General features: G+C 30.3%; 1 protein-coding gene across 1 annotated transcript in view; it reads right to left on the bottom strand.

Moving 5' to 3' along the window:
* LOC103579965 (homeotic protein antennapedia) overlaps positions 1 to 17,612 on the bottom strand; it is a 167,849-nt gene that overhangs the window by 50,502 nt on the left and 99,735 nt on the right. The window contains exon 3 of the mRNA XM_008561538.2: positions 14,189 to 14,242. The gene's annotated coding sequence lies outside the window, so the exon portion shown is untranslated. The remainder of the gene's footprint in view (positions 1 to 14,188; positions 14,243 to 17,612) is intronic.

The raw sequence follows: 17,612 nt of genomic DNA, 5'->3' as shown, positions 1-17,612 counted from the left end.
GCGTCACGACGTTTTCGCGAGACCCGAGCTTCCTTCCTTCAGTCGCGCCAACTTACTCTTTACTCTTCTCAAGCAAGAGAACTTGCAACTTCTCGTTTGGAGACGAGACAACGTGGGCACGATATTCAAGTGACACGCGCTCTACTGCTCTCTACCTACTCTACTAGTATGTGCTTGGCGACAACACTGACGACGATGTTTCTTACCGTCTCTTTTTATTCCTTCTACCACTATACTCTATACTTTTCTTTAGACAACTGATGTAGCTAGAAAACACACAGGCTATCCATCTTACAACACTTGACGAAAATAACTTAGATTTAATAAGTTCGTGTTTTGAAACAATATAAAGACAAAAATTTAGATGATGTACAAGTTAGTGTCATTTTTCTGCACAACATACGACCCAAGTGATACCAATTACAATATATCAATGTAATAAGATGTTGAACAGAGTTTTTATTAATTAATTAAATTATCGGTGATTGAAATGGTGGGCGTAAAATTGTGTAATTTTTAAGTAAATTACGTATAGCATACATAAGTACATAGCAAAATTGAAATTTCCTCCAGATAATATTCATTAAATTTTTATATATAACAGATTTTTTAACTTCCCGCTAAGAAAATTGAAAATTTTCAGATATTCGGGAAGTTATTGGTTTCAGTCCGATTTTCGAAAATCAAATTATTATCAGATGACGTTTTGAAGTTCTAGGAACCTATTCTGACTAATTTCAAGATGATGTCCGAGTGTATGTAAGTATGTAAATATCTGTAACTTTTGAACTGATGGACCGATTCTGATCTTCAAGGCTGCATTCCACGCAGCTTGTTAATATCTATACAAGCTGAAAAAAATTGAGCTTGCTCGGTAGGGTGCGTTCGGAGAAATTTCAAAAACAAAATTTTTTCAAAAGTGATTATTTTGGATATACTTTTAATATGCTCAATAAATTGATTCCAAAATCTAATCAGCTCTGAAACTTTGTAATCCGCGTCGAATACCACCTTTAACCATTAGAATCGGGGTTTAAATTATTTGTTTAGGAGAAACCGTTGTCCAAAGAATTACAAAAAAAAAAATGCTTTTTTTAAGTTTTCTTGAAATTTCTCAAAAACGATAAGATAAATTATTTCCAAAATCTAATCAGCTTTAGAACTTAATAAAACGCATCGATTGGAGAAAAAATGGTTGGAGAAAAAATGTTACAAAATGTTTTTTTTTCAAAAACAATGGCATACCCAGTATTTTCGAGCTCCTTGAGCTCGAAAACAGTGGAAACTTTTGGGGCCTGTCCGAAGGGTCAACCGATAGACAGATTTTTTTTTTCTAATTTCTATACGTGGAATTTTTTTTGACACCGATTTAACACCGCCAAATTACGCCGCCTACACCGATGTCATTTCATTTTAACACCGCTCGTTTTACAGTGCAGTAAAAAAAAATTGTGTACACAGAAAAGAAAGATTTCTTGGCGCAAGAAATTATTTTCTCGTCTTAAGAAAATTTTTTCAATTTATAGTGCAAAAAATTTCTTGGTACAAGTAAAAATTTTTAACCTGTGTTAAATACAGTCCTTGTCAAATTTTTTGAGTTGGTTATTTTATATTAAGTCAAAACGGTCCGTAATATTTGATCTGATTTTCGTCTAACTAAACTATTCTATTATCTAGTATGATGGTCTAAAGACGATCAAAAACTGGATAAAAATAAAAAAAGTGAGCTATTTTAAAAAAAAAATTAACATTCAAGAAATGTTGAATTTCATTCTTGTATTGCCCGAAATTTTTGTTTAAATTTTGACACTTATTTAGTGTCGAAATTTAACACAAATACTGTGTACGCCGTTTCTAATACACAGATTTTGTCGGTTTTAACACAACAATTTTTTCTGCATAACTTTTAGTGACAAATTATGGATGTCTTCAAAGATTGATAATTACAATCAATGTCCTATTGCAATTATATCAACTATGAAAAGTATATGAATAATTGTCTATAAAAAATACGCAAACTATAATTTTCATAAAATTTATCGGCATCAAAAACGGAAATGAAGAAATTTTATATATAAAACAACTGCAGGAGTATACAGAGTAAATTTGCATATTATTGATTCTCACGGAACGAAAAGGTCGTTCGGTAAAGGACTTGGGTTTGTATACGGTCAACATTATAATACCTGTTATTTCACGATTGAATTTTACTTTCTCAATCTTTATTGTTCTGTTTTCAGTTTTAAATTCTTTAAGTGACACTATTTCAGTATAGCAAACCCCAACCCATTTTTTTGCCGACCGCTTATTTATTTTTACCACAGAGCTTCTCTACAAACTGGATTGATTTATAACTGTGGAAAATACCAGAAATACATAAGAAAAGAGAACCATCCATATTCACTACTTTGTAGAGAACCGTGTTTACACTACTGTGTTAGTCACAAATAAATAGAAACTGTAAACAGAAAACTCGCGACATTTAGTAAAAAAAAATCTATAACGACATAGTAAAATGGAGATTTTTTTTTTTAACGCTAGAAATTTCTGCACACTCTTACTATTATTATGATAGATACTGTTATATAATATGAAATTTTTTTAGCTAAGAAACAGTTGTCTTGAAACAAGAAAGAACATTTCTTAAGGCAAAAAGTAGTTTTGAAATAAGAAAAAAATTTCTTGAGGCAAAAAAGAGTGTTCTTGCGGTGAGAAGAAAATTCTTGAGCTAAGTAAAGTTGTCTTGAAACAAGAAAAAAATTTTTTGAGCTAAGAAAAAGTTGTCTTGAAACAAGAAGAAAATTCCTTTACGCAAAAAAGAATGTGCTTGAGGTGAGAAAAAAATTATTGAGCTAAGAAAAAATTTTTCGGGGTGAGTGAAAATTTCTTGTGTTAAGAATTTTTTTCTTGTCCTAAGATAATTTTTGTTTCCATTTCATAATGAAAAATATTTCTTGCGTCAAGAAATTTTTCTTTTCTATATTTAAGAATGGTAGAAATATTAGAAATTTTTTTACAAAGTAATCAAAAGCTTATAGGAGTGATAATAATGAAAACATTACATAAACTTTTAAAAAATAGAAGTTTATTATTAAGAAAAAAAAAATTTTTTTAAATTTAATTTAAAAAAAAATATTTTTGATCTGAAGTATATAAATATATACACATATATGTATAATCTTACGTTGAATGATTAATTATAAATGAACCGAGCACTATAATTTCATTGATTAATTTGATATATCTCGAAAAATATCTCAGAAGATGGGGTATAAATAAAATTAATTATATCTGTACATATAATTTAGCCGAGTTTATCCTAACTTAATATTAGTGGAGAAAAAAATAAACTAAAAAAATCAGATATGGATTATTTGACCTTGGGAAGTAAAAAAAAGTAAAATGATTTCCGCCGTGAATAATTCTAGCATAATGTAACATCTAAAAAAAAAAGAAAAAAGAGAAAACGTAAAAGGACAAAAGAAATTTTTGACGACGGATTTCACCTCGATTCAAGGTTGTTGAATACTCCTCAATGGTTATGGCCCGGAAAAGAAAATATAAAGAGAGCAAGAAACGAAACGAAACAATATCCAAAAAGGAAAAATTGGTGAAAGTTTACGCAAGAGGTGCATTGTCACGAACAAGTATAAACTAAAGAATAAAGAAAAAAATAGAGTAGTGGAAGAAGAGTGGAAAAGAAAATAAGAAAAAAGTCGAAGCTTCGTGAGAGGTATTGTTGGTTGCGTCATTGGGTGGCAAGGTATCTTTCTTTATCCTCCCGCGGAGTTGGCCGAAGCATGTATAATATCAAAATTTATGACCACCAGGTTCAGACCCTCTTTCCTCCCGGCTACAATCCGTTCGGGCTGTAATCGAGCCTTATTCCTTTCCTTCTTCTGCTTACTTTAAAATCACTTGCTTTTATCCATCTCATTTAATCATCATACTCATATAGTATCAAAACTCTTTCATATCTTGGGGGGGGGGGGGGGGGGGGGATAAAACAGTTTATTTAAGGAAATATAAACTTTTTTTTCATTAATGATATTCTTAGTGAACAGAAAAAATTTTCATTTTTGTGGGCAAAATGGGCACCCCCTAAAAAAGGTGGAAAAAAAATTTCTGGAAATTAAATGAATATAATTAAATTGAATTTTCGTATAAGTCATTTACATGAAGAAAAATTACATTTCACATAATTACTGGATGCAAAGGAAGAAAAAATAATTTTTAATAGTTTTCATCGTAAAACAAAAGTCATTAACATTTTACGACTGACACTTTTGATTTTTTAAAAAGTTTATCTACCGATTTTAAATTAGTAATTTTTTATTTGTTAATGACTTTTTATTATTAACTTCAAAATAAAAGGTTCAAGTTAGTTTTAACTCCAAAGAAGATATCTTTAAAAAAACCACTATGCATTGGTTCAAGTAATAGATTAAAAAGTTATTAAAAGTTAATTAAATTTCAAAATCATAAAAATTATAAATGTTTTAAAGTTGATGAAATGCATCTGAAGTAATCAGACACTGGGAGTTCTTTCATTGTAAATTAATAAGAAAAAAAATCAAATTGATTTCATTCCATTTTTTTGCAAAAAAAAAATTTTTAAAAACAGTCAAAAAAATTCAAAATAATGCTCAATTATATTTACAAAAGTAATTTTGGAATGTTTAAAAAAAATTTTAAAAAACAAACTTTTATAAAGTTTTGGGGGTACCCATTTTGCCCCCCCCCCCTTTCCCATAAACTACTGCCACTGACAATTTTACATTTCGTGTCCATCACTTTCAGCTACCTCTTTATTTATTCATTCGTTTGATGACTAGAGTGATTAATCATCAGCGTTGTTACACTTTTAAATGATTATAACAACAAAAAATACTTTGCATAATTGACATAGTAAATATTAAAAAAAAAAAAGTATGATTATAATTTATTTGATGCATCAAGTTGTATATAAAGTCAACACTATTTGCGTGACTGTTATAATATTAATAATATGACGACAATGAACGTTTGCTTTAATAGATCATATCATAAGATATAAATTTCGCGGTCTGACTCGAAGAGTTATGTACTGAAGAAAGTCGAAAGTCAGGCAGAAATAGAAGAGAAGAAGATTATATTGGGAAAAAGCATAGAAGACGAAAAAATCACATTCGTACGGAATAAATCATAAAGTTGTCGGAATTGGTGGTTTGTTTCGTACCCGCTGATGTTGCTATAATGTTAAATTCGATGCGAAAATTCAAGTATCAGCTATCAACGAAATATTTTTAATCGATTTTGCTGGTTATATTTTTATCAGCGTTTATTTTTGAACATTGAAATCATCACATCGAAAGTAAGATTAACGACACGCAAAGTGTGTATATACAGCCAACTTTAATATACTTAGTAATGGAACAACCACACGCTTTGCCACTTATATAGTTTCCAATCAGACATATTATTCAGTATTTTTTTCTTTAGTTTTTTTTTCTACATTAAATTAGACCTACACGTTTATTTTATATGCAGCTGCTATATCTATACGCAGCAAATATTTTTTTTATCAATTGTTGTGCTATGTTACATGAGAGATTTAATACATGAAATCGCGTGAGTAAGATAGTAACTATTGTGATAATTGCAGTCAATTTGGTAAATTACAATAAAAAGTAACCCGTAAAACTAAATTCTCTTAAATTTGAAGTAGCAAAAATAGTGACTATTCACTGTTTAGTAGTAAAAAGTATGTAACTAATTTAAATAATTTCACAGTATACTTAACTTAATGTACAATGCACTGTATTATTAAAATTTAAGTCTTATTTAAGTAATTTATGTATACCTGTTATATATGTAAGGGATGAAGGGGCAAAGTGGGCCCCTCAAAATTTCCTATATGCCAATAAATTCGGACGGATAAAAAGCTTATTGAAATTTCTTACATAATGAGAGCTACAATATACCGCCAAAACTGGTCATTAAATATAATTTATTAAGAAAGTTAAAGATAATAAAATTACGCTTTAAAGTTATATCGCAGCAGACTATAAAAAAGATTTTTTATATTATTCAGATACAATCGTTTTATAGTTATTTGTAAATGTGTAATTTCTTTAAACGTGTAAAGAATAAAAGATATCAAATCCCAAATTTTTTGGAGGACCTAATTTGCCCCTATTTATTCAATTTTTCAATTTTAATGGACGCAGCATAATGAAGTGAAAATAAGTGTCAAGGGTCTAAAAAGAAATAAACGCGGAAAAAAAATTAATGCTATTATAATTACTTTCCTTAAGGGATCCATTTCTCCCCCCCCCCCCTCTCCCCTACAATATACTGGTTCTAAGCACAGGTCTAAATGCACTTCTTTAGAATTTTTGTCTTACCAGAAAAATAAAATAAATACTTTTCACTCTGAAAATAAGTGACTATTCACTGCCAAATAGTGATTTTCCCAAATTCTTTTTTGGAGAGTTTTTAGAGACATTTCCTTTAATATTTTATCAACTCTCTTACAAGAAGAAATTTTTTCTAGTCCCAAGAAAATTTTTATTTTGCGCCAAGAAATCCTTTTTTTCTGTAAGCACGAAAAAATTTTCTTTGTTTGAAATACTATGGTGTCATAGTAAAACCAGACCATGTGGGCCACCTGCAATTATTTGTGATCTAATTGTTGCCAATTTGACTATGGGCATAGTAATATTTGCATGTGTTTATTTTAATTTCTGCAGATGGCCAACATGATCTGGTTTTGCTATGACACCATCGCATTTCAAACAAGGAAAATTTCTCCGTGTATATTGGGGATGAAATACTGCAATTATTATTACCGTGATGCTACTAAATAAAATAAAATAGAACACTTAGTAATTTTTTTTGTTATTGTAATTAATGTGATATACATTCTTTGATTATGCATTTCTTTCGATATACTACCATTTCCTGATCATAACATTAGACTAGACAAACAGTAAATTTGATATTTCAAATCATAAAAATTGTTGGAATTCGGAAAAATTATCCTTAAAATTCTTCTAAAGTCATATAAATGTTACTGGCGTATAAGCTAGTATGGCGGACAGACCGTGAAATAAAATATATGCTGCGAACTTGATTTAGTCTTCTCACTATAGTCACCATTGACTCAACGTCGCTGAATACTTGGGTGAAACACGTCTCGTTTAAGGAAACTGACGGTAATTTGTAACATTCATTTTTTTTCTCAATGCAAAAATAAATATAAGATTATACATCAAAATGACAGAAATTTTCTTTCCGTGTATGAGCAAAACTCAATTAAATTTCAGATGTTAATTTAATACAAATAAAAATTTAAATTGAATTGAAAAAATTAAAAATTTAAAGATCAAATTTTTAAATCTGGACAGTTACTAATATAAATTGAAGGTCAGGTAGGGATCTAATAATAAATTAACCTAACAGTCACCATTAAATGCAATGCTAAGCTTATAATATGAAAGAAATATATCTCTACAAGATGTCATTGATCGTACCCATACTTTTTTTTTTGTATGCTCAACAGTATTGTTCTGTTTCAACACTACTTATCGAAATAATTATCTCGAACTTTGAAATGGTTAAACCCTCAGCTGCTAGCTAGCACCCTTCATCAAATTTCCAATCACCCTTGACCATTCTTTTAATTTCCTGTTTGGCCGTCAGCCCCTCGTTTTTCTTTTCCTATACATACACAATACTGTCAACGGAAGTGTAAAGTAACACAAAATGCAAATGGTCTCTATTACATCAACCAATAAGATTTCCGACCTCTAAAATGTTTTTTTTCTCTCAGTATTGCTAGTTTCACCTTCTACATGTAGAAAATTTTATATCGTCTACTTATAGTAAAATTTTTAAACTGAATTCGATGGTAGTGAATATCATTTAAATTATTAGATAAACAATCTGAATTGTAGTATCTACCAACTATATGACGAAATCTTCAATTATTGATGATAATCAGAAATTATAACTTTTATTGTCTTCACTAAGTATAATTATTATCAACATCGCAATTCTGAATAACCTGATGGTAATAGTCACCATCAGCCCTATGTGTGAACTAGTAAATGAATACTTGTACAATATAATTAATGAGCGAGTCTCACTGTTCGGAAGTTCATTTTTCCTGGTACAGAGTTGTCTGAGTTTTTCGATCCACAAAATGGTGAAATTGTTTACGGTGAGTGGCTGTGACGTGTGTGGTAAACAGTAGCAAAGTAAAAAATCAAAGGATATAAGAGCAGCACCATTGTGGTATTCGATTGGCACGTCGATAAAATTTGTTGAACGTGCGCGAATAAAAAGTAAAATTGTAACGCGCTGTTAAACGCAAAGTCAAAGCATTTTAGTTGAAACAGTCAACTACTTGGTTTATCGCTTATTCTCTCTTTCTCTCTCTCTCTCTCTTGTTCTTATTCGCCAACTTTGACTCGCCAAGTCTTCAGACAAGTGTGCAAGAAGCGCGATGAATTACGGTTAACAATGGAATTTGTGTTTCTTGCCAGGCAGAGTAAGCAATGGCGCGAGGTCCTTTGGAATTTAGCCGCGGCACAATTACAATTAAGAGCGGTTAGCGAATTAAGGAACGTAGTTGGCACGCGGCACGGAGAATTCTACGTATCGCAAAAGACTCTGAAGCGATAAGAGATCTCTTGACTTCCTGGTAAGCAATGATTTTCCAACGATCCTTAATTCTTTCTCTCTCATCCTTTTATCGGCACGTACGGTTTCTGTAATGAACTTGGAATGGCGCGACCACCGTGACGGCCCAAGACTTTCAGACCGTAAAAATGATTAACAAACATTTCTCATCATATAAAATATATATAGCTCTTTATATCAACATTTACTTCCTGATTTAAATTTTCCATTTCCCATTTAAAGAACATGGAGAAATATTTTTTAATTTTGAAATTTAATAACTGATTAGCAAATCAGTGGATCGAAAAAATCAAATAATATTATGTCGAAAATTGAACGCTCTACAAAAAAGGTATTTTATTATTTTTCGATAAATTTAGTTTTTCAAAAGTTATTCGAGGTCAAAGTTGAATTTTTACTGTTTTTTTCAGTTTTCTGGTTAAAATATCAGATTTATGACAAAATGTCATTAGACCTTTTTTGTTGACCGCTTTATTTCCAACAAATTATCTTTTACAAATTTTTCAAAATTCCTGAATGCTCTTTAGATATTCGCATTTAAAATCAATCAGTTTCAAGAGTCATATCATTGCTGATTTTAATTCTTGCAAAAAAACTAAAGAGCTTTCAAGAATTTCGAAAAACTTAAAATGGATAAGTTGTTGGAAATGAAACCGTCTACGAAAGAGGTCCTATAACATTTTTTCATAACTCTGATAATTTCACCAGAAAAGTCGAAAAGTAATAAAAATTCAACTTTGACCTCGAATAACTTATGAAAAAATGAAATTTATCGAAAAATGACGAGACCTTTTTTGTAGAACGTTCAATTTCCGACAAAATATCATTTGATTTCTCCGATAGACTGATTTGCTAATGAGTTAATAAAATTCAAAAATTGAAAAAAATTTCCATGTTATTTAAATGGGAAACGGAAAATTGCAATCAGGAAGTAAATGTTGATATTATGAACTCTAGTTTCAAAAGGCATTTTCTGACCCTGCTGATACTTTTATAGTGCATCCTCGAAAACTAAAAAATATTTAATTTTTTCAAATGAGTCTAGTAGACAATTTATTAATCTCACCTCCGTCGTCTTCGCTTTTTCTTCCGTCTCCGTCGGCGTCGTCGCCACTCGATGCTCCCCCTAATAGAGGGGGCAGTTAAAGGCGCCCGCGTCTTCAGGGCCGTTGTTATACGTTCGACTGTATCGTCTTCGACCTTGTTTCTCTGAACCAGAGCTCGTGTATTTGCCCCAGCGCTGAACTCCGTCGTGGCTGAAAACTGTGACTCAATTGGCACCTGTTACCGCTACTACTTCTGCTACAGCTGCGACCAGGCCGCCTAAATACCGGTAACCTTTCCAATAGACCGTTAATGTCAATCTCCTCAGCACTGCTATCACCGCCGCCACTATCACAATCAACAACAATCACCGTACTACTGTTTGTTTTTCTGTTACTTTGAAAAATATTTTCCGATGATTCAGTTCTGACACCATTAGTCCCGACTAGGCGATCTCGTTGCTCTAGGGGTGATGGACCCGTCGGTGGCCCATTAAACATCACCTCTTTTTTTCCCCCAGCACTTTTTTATCACGGAAACTTTACACTTCTGATTAATTCAACATAACACACAATTGCATTCCTTATTTTCGAGCACTTAAGAGTCTTTGATGGATTCTTGACATGAAAATCCAAAACACTATTCAATTATTGTCCTCACGGAATAGTCTGGCTATAACTTCTTTTGTAATCGTTATAGGTATCAATATAGCTTAGATCTGATATATATAATTTATTAATAATTTGTTTTATCCGTTGGTTTCAATTGCCGATGAAGAAAATAAAAAATAAGCGAGCGATTCGTTTAGTGGCGCATGTGACTGTTGGGTTTTATGGTATCATGTATTTCAAGTCCATGATCACAAATTTATGATCCAAGCGTGACGACAAATTGCGATTCCGTTACGTTCTGTCTTGAAATTGATTTAGCCGTGATTTCCATCGGATGATTAATTACTTTTATTAAATTTACCATCAACAAAATTGAATTTTCCGAATTTCAAAAGTGATTTTTTGTACCATACAAAAAGAATGCTGATTCAGAGTATAAATAAATTACCTATAGAGTTGGTTCTAATGAGTATTTATAGATTCACTCGTACTTCTAAGTGATACATTGTAAAATACGTAGCCAATTTATGAAAATAAACATGAGCTACTGTGGGTTGGAATGCAACAAATTTTGGAAATTGTGGTAAGAATTTTTTATAACAATATTTAGAGTTTTTTTTCAACAATGCGAATTTGCCGTTCGGTGATTGAATCAAGTGATGGTTTATATATGAGTACAGAATTATTAAATCAATATGATCCCAGGTAGCCAAGTTAACTAATTGGTCCATGTAAAAATTTTCACTTAAATAAAAATTTTTAGTTTGTTTTTATCATAACTTCAACTATCCAGGTACTATTGTTGTAATTAAACACCTATTTATAAAATTATCATGTCCTTAATATAAGACTATTGTCTATTTTTTGATACATAATTTATTAACATTAGAGGTTAATGTAAACTTTATTATATTATTATATCTCTAAATAGCACAAGGATTATTTTATACAATGAAGATCACTGTAGGATTGAATGGAATTTACGCATTGTTTTATTATATATATTCCAATCAACTGGGAAAACTGATGTGAAGATGACTGGCGTTCGAGGCACTATTGAATGCCATGTAATATCAGAAAAAACGTAAATACGCGAACCGCGGTCACGTATCTTATTCAAGAGATGAAATGACTGTGATCCGCGAATTCCGTTGCGGCGCTTTCGCAGCCTCCGAGAGGGACCAGAAAGCGCCGCGACGCGAGACGTCCTGCACATGCGTTGAGCTTCACCCACCCTCTGGGTGCCAACCGAATCCCCCACCTACTTATATTTTTCTCTATCCCTTCTTTGTTGCTTTTTCCCGCTGCCGCCCCTGAAACTCGCCACGGTAGCATGACATACCCCTTTGGAAAACAGGGTGTACTGTTGCAAACCGTCACGCCATTCCTTTGTGCGTCAACAAAAGCCTTCGCTCACAAATATCCACTTGTTCACACATATATCTACACATGATGTGGATCTGTGTTGTAACCTTATTACAATATTTTTTTTTCAACTTGACTTCAATTTTCTAATATTGATATTCAAGGTTTCACTTCGATATGAATAGAAAACTAATAAATAAAAAAAAAATGTTGGAAAAACCAAAAGTACGCACCTTAATTTTTTGATTACTAATTATTATTTAACTTTTAACCTATTAATTTTATTTTTTAATTTCAGTTTCATTTTTTCAGTTTTTCTTTCAGTTTAATTTTCATTATTTAAATTTTTTTTTTGAATATCCCGCCTTTTTTTCTTAAATGTCATCTTTTATTTTTAATATAAAAAAAAATGATGGTTCCATATTTAGAACAAGAACAATTTAATAAGATAGTTGCCGAAGTGAGACGAAAAAAATTTTTCGATCGTAAAGCACTCTCTGATGCTTCGCATTATGAGTCGTGCAATAAGACTAAAATATATGTAATTTGTATGGAATTATCAATAACAATATTCTAAAATGCAAAGACAAAGTTAAATTTTTTAGCAAATCAATAATGAAAAAATATGTAAAATTAATAGTAATTTACTGGGTCCAAAATTGATTAGAATCGAATTATCAAAACTAAAACCTTTTCGCAGCGTAAATATTTTAGTACTTAATTTAAGCCGACTACCGAAGTGAAAAGACTAGCGGATATGGATATGAGGTGATAAAATGCGAAATAAATCGAACACGAAGTTAAAATCTCGCAGATACGTGCTTTGAGTGTACGCCGATTTTAATAAATATTATCGAATATCTTGAACCCGGCTGTATGTTTTAAACTGTTGATAGATTCGATCGTCAATTCTCCAATGAATATTGTAACCTACCAACCAACTGGTTTGGATACTTTATAATGCAAAGAAAGAAAACAAAATATATTTAATTATCGTTTCGTTTTTTCATTCGCACCTTTTTGAAATCGTTGATAAATCATATTCAATTAATTCTTATATTAATTCTCTCGCGAATAAATATCAAACGATTGTTAAACGACTAGTCGTAGAAATTGAATTGATTTTCCGAAATCCCCCAAAACTCTAAAGTTCTATATTTTAATTTATTTTTTATGTATATAAAACAAATATTTTATTTGACAAGGTTAACAAAAATTATCTGTGAAAACCTATAAAGTAAATAGCAATGTCTGCTTTGTTATCTCTATTACCTTTTTTATCTTCAATCATGAGCCTTTCGTATAGACAATAGAAAAGCAATAGAATACGAACGAAACAAAAGAGCCATTGTAGCTCAGTGCCTTTACAATAAATGCGTTCAGACAAATTAATTATTCAAAATATCATTAGATATTTGTCACAATCACCTAATAATAAAAATAAGTCAATGAATATTTTACTGTCATTAAATAACAAAAAAATATCATTATTAATTATTAATTTCACTTTTCAAGTATCAGACAGTATAGTTATATGACTTCTAATTATTCACCTATGAGAGAATCTATACCAATAAATATTGGAGACTCTGTCGAATAAAGAAGCATGATTTCAGAGAATTAGAGTTTAAATGAGAGCAATTTCTTTCGGTTTTGGCAATTATTAACTTTTAAATATATATCTTATCAGGGACACCTCAAGCGACTGGGCGCGATCTCGCGGCGAGCAACGAACTATTCCCACTGCTGCTGCCTATTACCGTGGTGTTCTTCCCCTTCTCAATATCTACCTTTTCTCCCAGGAAATTTTTCTCTTGTTTTAAAGAACTTTTAATTTCTTGGTTGGAGCATACAAAAATACTTGCTTGAAAAGTATAGCACTTGTTCCGAAAAATTTTATTTTATTCCAACAAAAAAATGCAATATTGCTACAAAAAACTGTCTTACATTAAGAAATATAACCTCTGGAGTCAAGAAAAAATTTTTCTATTTCAGCGTAAAAATATATTGAGAAAGGAATAAAAACTATGATTCAAGTTATAAATTTCAAAATAATCGTTTACTTGGTCCAAGAAAATTTTGATTTTCCGAACCGATCAAAAAAATTTCTTGAATCAAGAATATTTTTTCTTAGCTCTTTGTAGATTATGTTTTTTTTTTTGTAGATTATGCGGTATTTCATTGCTAAACGATGAAATTACATGAACAGAACTCAACAAGGCTCAAAACACCATTTGGCTAAAACTGGACAGTTATAATTCTCAAACAAACGACTTAGTTGTAATAATAATCGTTTATTTTTCAAACATAATTATCGTAACTTCAAATCAAATAATAAATTCGATATCATTGGTACGTCAAAACAATAAAAACTATTTCTCCCAATGTTTAGTACGAAAATGGTTTAATTGTTTCATTCTAATTTTAATCAATCTCATACTGTGTGTTTTTTTTTTTTTTTTCATTTATTTCCACGTACTCACCATTGCGTGAAAATATTCTAGCCGGTATTTACAAAGACTTCCGAAGATTCTTACCTGCAACAAAAAAATAATATCATTTTATTCAATCATACTTTACAATTTTAACTAAAAGCACTATAATAATTAATTGCATTCTTTGAATTAACGAAGATTAAAGCCGTTTAATGATGAGCATGAAGTATTTTTTAAGCTCAAACAATATACCGACCTAGAATTAAAATTTATACATCCACAGGTTCAAGAAACAATACAATTATTTGATGTATGAGAACGTACATTTCATAAATATTTATTTGCCGGTACGTCTTGTTTTTTTGAGATTTACATGATTATCGTATAATTTTTTTCAACACGAAATTAAAAGAACAATACTTTCGATTTCTGTGCGCAACCATAATAGAAATTGTTTTTATTTTATTCAAATATTGTAGAAGCGCTTAAAAAATAAATTATACACGGAGAAATTATACTTGTCTAAAATGCCTTGGTGGCATGGTAATGCCGGACCATTTTTGCTACCTGTTGGAAATTGAAATAAACACATGCAAAAATTACTATGACCATAGTAGAACTTCCGATGGTTACAGTAATTTGTGATATAATCATTTGCAATTTCACTATGGCCATATTAATTTTTGCCTGTGTTTATTTTAATTTCCAACAGGTGATCAAAATGGTCCAGCATTACTATGACATTAGAGTATGTACAGTAGATCTTCGTAATGTTAACAGTTCGGTCTAGGACTATTTCGTAATGTTAACAAATCTTGTCACTCCTACCATACCAATACTAGTGTCTTACGTGCTGAGGTCATCGCGATAAAATCCGTAATATACGAAAAAAAATAGAACACATTTTTAGGTTAGGATGGAATCGTATATAATGATATAAATGCACTTGGGAAGATTTGGATTGCTCACTGCTATTATTTTTTATTAGCCGCACAAAAAACGCATCGAGAGACAGGATTTTAATATTGGATAGAGACTTTTGTTAAATTTAGATTCTCATTACGGAGATGTTACCATACATATACCTACATATAGAGCATATAGGAAAATTGGCTACATGTGAATTATAAATGGATTATATATGATCTATATGTGATTCACGAATGCTTTATACATAAGTATGTATAGAACATATATGGCCAATTCTCGAATATTGCTATGCACGGATCTCTTTTCGTACACAGAAAAAAATGATTGACAATAATTGTAGTTTAACTTCTAATTATTTATGTTATGTTCAATAACTAATGTCGTTTCAATCAGTTAAATTATGATTTTAATGTTTAAACTGCTATAATTAACAGTTAATCGTTGAAATATACTGCTTGACTATTTAAAATTACTACTTAAACCTTAAAAAACTACAAGACACTTGTCAAAAAAAAATGCATCTGTTATTAATTTTTTAAGTTCTACTCAGCAAAATTTACTGAGGTCCGGTCTAGGCGCGCTGTTGACGAGAATCTCAGTAATATTTACTAATATTTTTTTTCCGTGTAGGACATCAATAAATATTGTAAACATAATAGAGACTAATGTTTCAATATCAATTATTTAGGCGTTGATTAATAGACATACGGCACTTTGCAGCATATATTACACTTTATATGTTACTGCACAGTTACTGATGTGAGCAACACACCCGTAATTGTTTAGAATATATGCAGTTACTGAGTGTGAAAAGTTTCATTACTATTTAGCATATTATCAAGTTCTGCTTTACATTAAAACTGTAGTCAGAATTTACATGTGAATCGGAATATCTTTCGCAAAATTTATATCACCGTAAAGAATTTAAAGTTTGGAACAATCATTTCTATTGAAAAATAAAATTCATTTGTGTAAGCCTGTCGTAACTAAAATTTGAGCAAATAATTCATATTGAAATATTAAATCATAAACGTATCAATTATTAATAATTATTCATTCATATTTCTAATGTTTATAATAGAAAGATCATTAATGACATATTTATAACAATGAATATTAATATTTATTGACAATTAATTATTGGTATAAATAAATTAATGATTATTGAGTATTTATGACCATAAGTTATGTTATTAATTAAGTATATTATAATAATGCTTGAGAAAAAAATTTATTACTTATTCGAAAAAAAAATTGAACACATTTATCAAATCAAATTTTAACCTCATAAATATATGTCACAGAAAGCCTTTAAATTTGAACCCTATAAAAACATGTCATTATTACGCTATATATTTATTTAAATGATTTATTGTGAATGGTTTTAACAGTCTTTACAAACTAATAAAAGATTTTGGGGTGTGCGAAGAGTTCAAATTTTCAAATTATTCGTATCGAATCGAATCGAGCAATTCAAATTATTCGTAAGTTTTTGATATTCGATATATTCGATTCGATTCGAACCCGATTCGCACACCCCTAGTAAGATTGACACATTAGAGCTGTACACAGTAAAAAAAAGACTATTAAAGTATATAATTTCTTGATTGAAAAATTATCTTAGGTAAATATTTTGATCAATCAGATAAAAGTTAGATTGGCAACTAAGTATTTATCAATGATAACTTTCTTACTCGAAAATGTTTTTTATAAAAGCGACTAATAGTACTGATCAGATTTAGGGTCTTTTACCTTACATGTAATAAAATTTGTGGATGATTCTTTGATTCACAGTAACAATTCGCGTATATTTGAATGGTAGCTTATTTGTAATTTGTGTCGCTTTTAGCTAGTTTACATATTCTATACATAGTCATGGATAAGGTTCTCACAGGAAACTATACTGTATGAATAAATAGTGATCACTAACGTTTTTGATGTAACATACGGCATAGAAATGGTCACCATCCTAAATTTTCGTAGTTCACATTTTAATTTCAACAATTATTGCTAACTAGTAATTACTAACATTTGAAGTATTTAATAAAAAAAAATAACTTTCATACTTTGAAACGATTGCTATCTTAGTAGTACTGACGTTAATGCTCTGTGCTTTAGCATGAAAAAGGCTAATTTATAAAAACACCGGATTCGAGAAAAGACGTTTAAAAATTTCAATCGCTATGTAATTATTCGGAGCATAATTAATTAGCGTAATTGGCTCAATTAATAAAACTAATTAATTTTAATGATTCCGTGTTTTTCTACGGTATTAAGAAAATATATTTAGCATTGTTAAAATAAAAAAGTTAAGTTACAGAGTTTTGCCATGATACGCCAGAGCAGCTGATGTTCCTTCCTTTATATGTACATATCATTATCCACACACTCCCTATTTTATAGGATGATCTAAAATAAGATATGAACCTATACTTATTTTTAAAATCATGAATTTTATCAATCTTTATTACCAGTGGAAGAAAGTTATCATGTTTTGACAATCATTCAGAATTTGTAACGTAAACTATTGATTATTCACTAC

Source organism: Microplitis demolitor, chromosome 3 (assembly GCF_026212275.2).
Source record: "Microplitis demolitor isolate Queensland-Clemson2020A chromosome 3, iyMicDemo2.1a, whole genome shotgun sequence".
Classification (NCBI taxonomy): Eukaryota; Metazoa; Arthropoda; class Insecta; order Hymenoptera; family Braconidae; genus Microplitis; species Microplitis demolitor.
The sequence above is the reverse complement of the archived record's forward strand: the minus strand, read 5'-3'. Positions and strand labels throughout refer to the sequence as shown.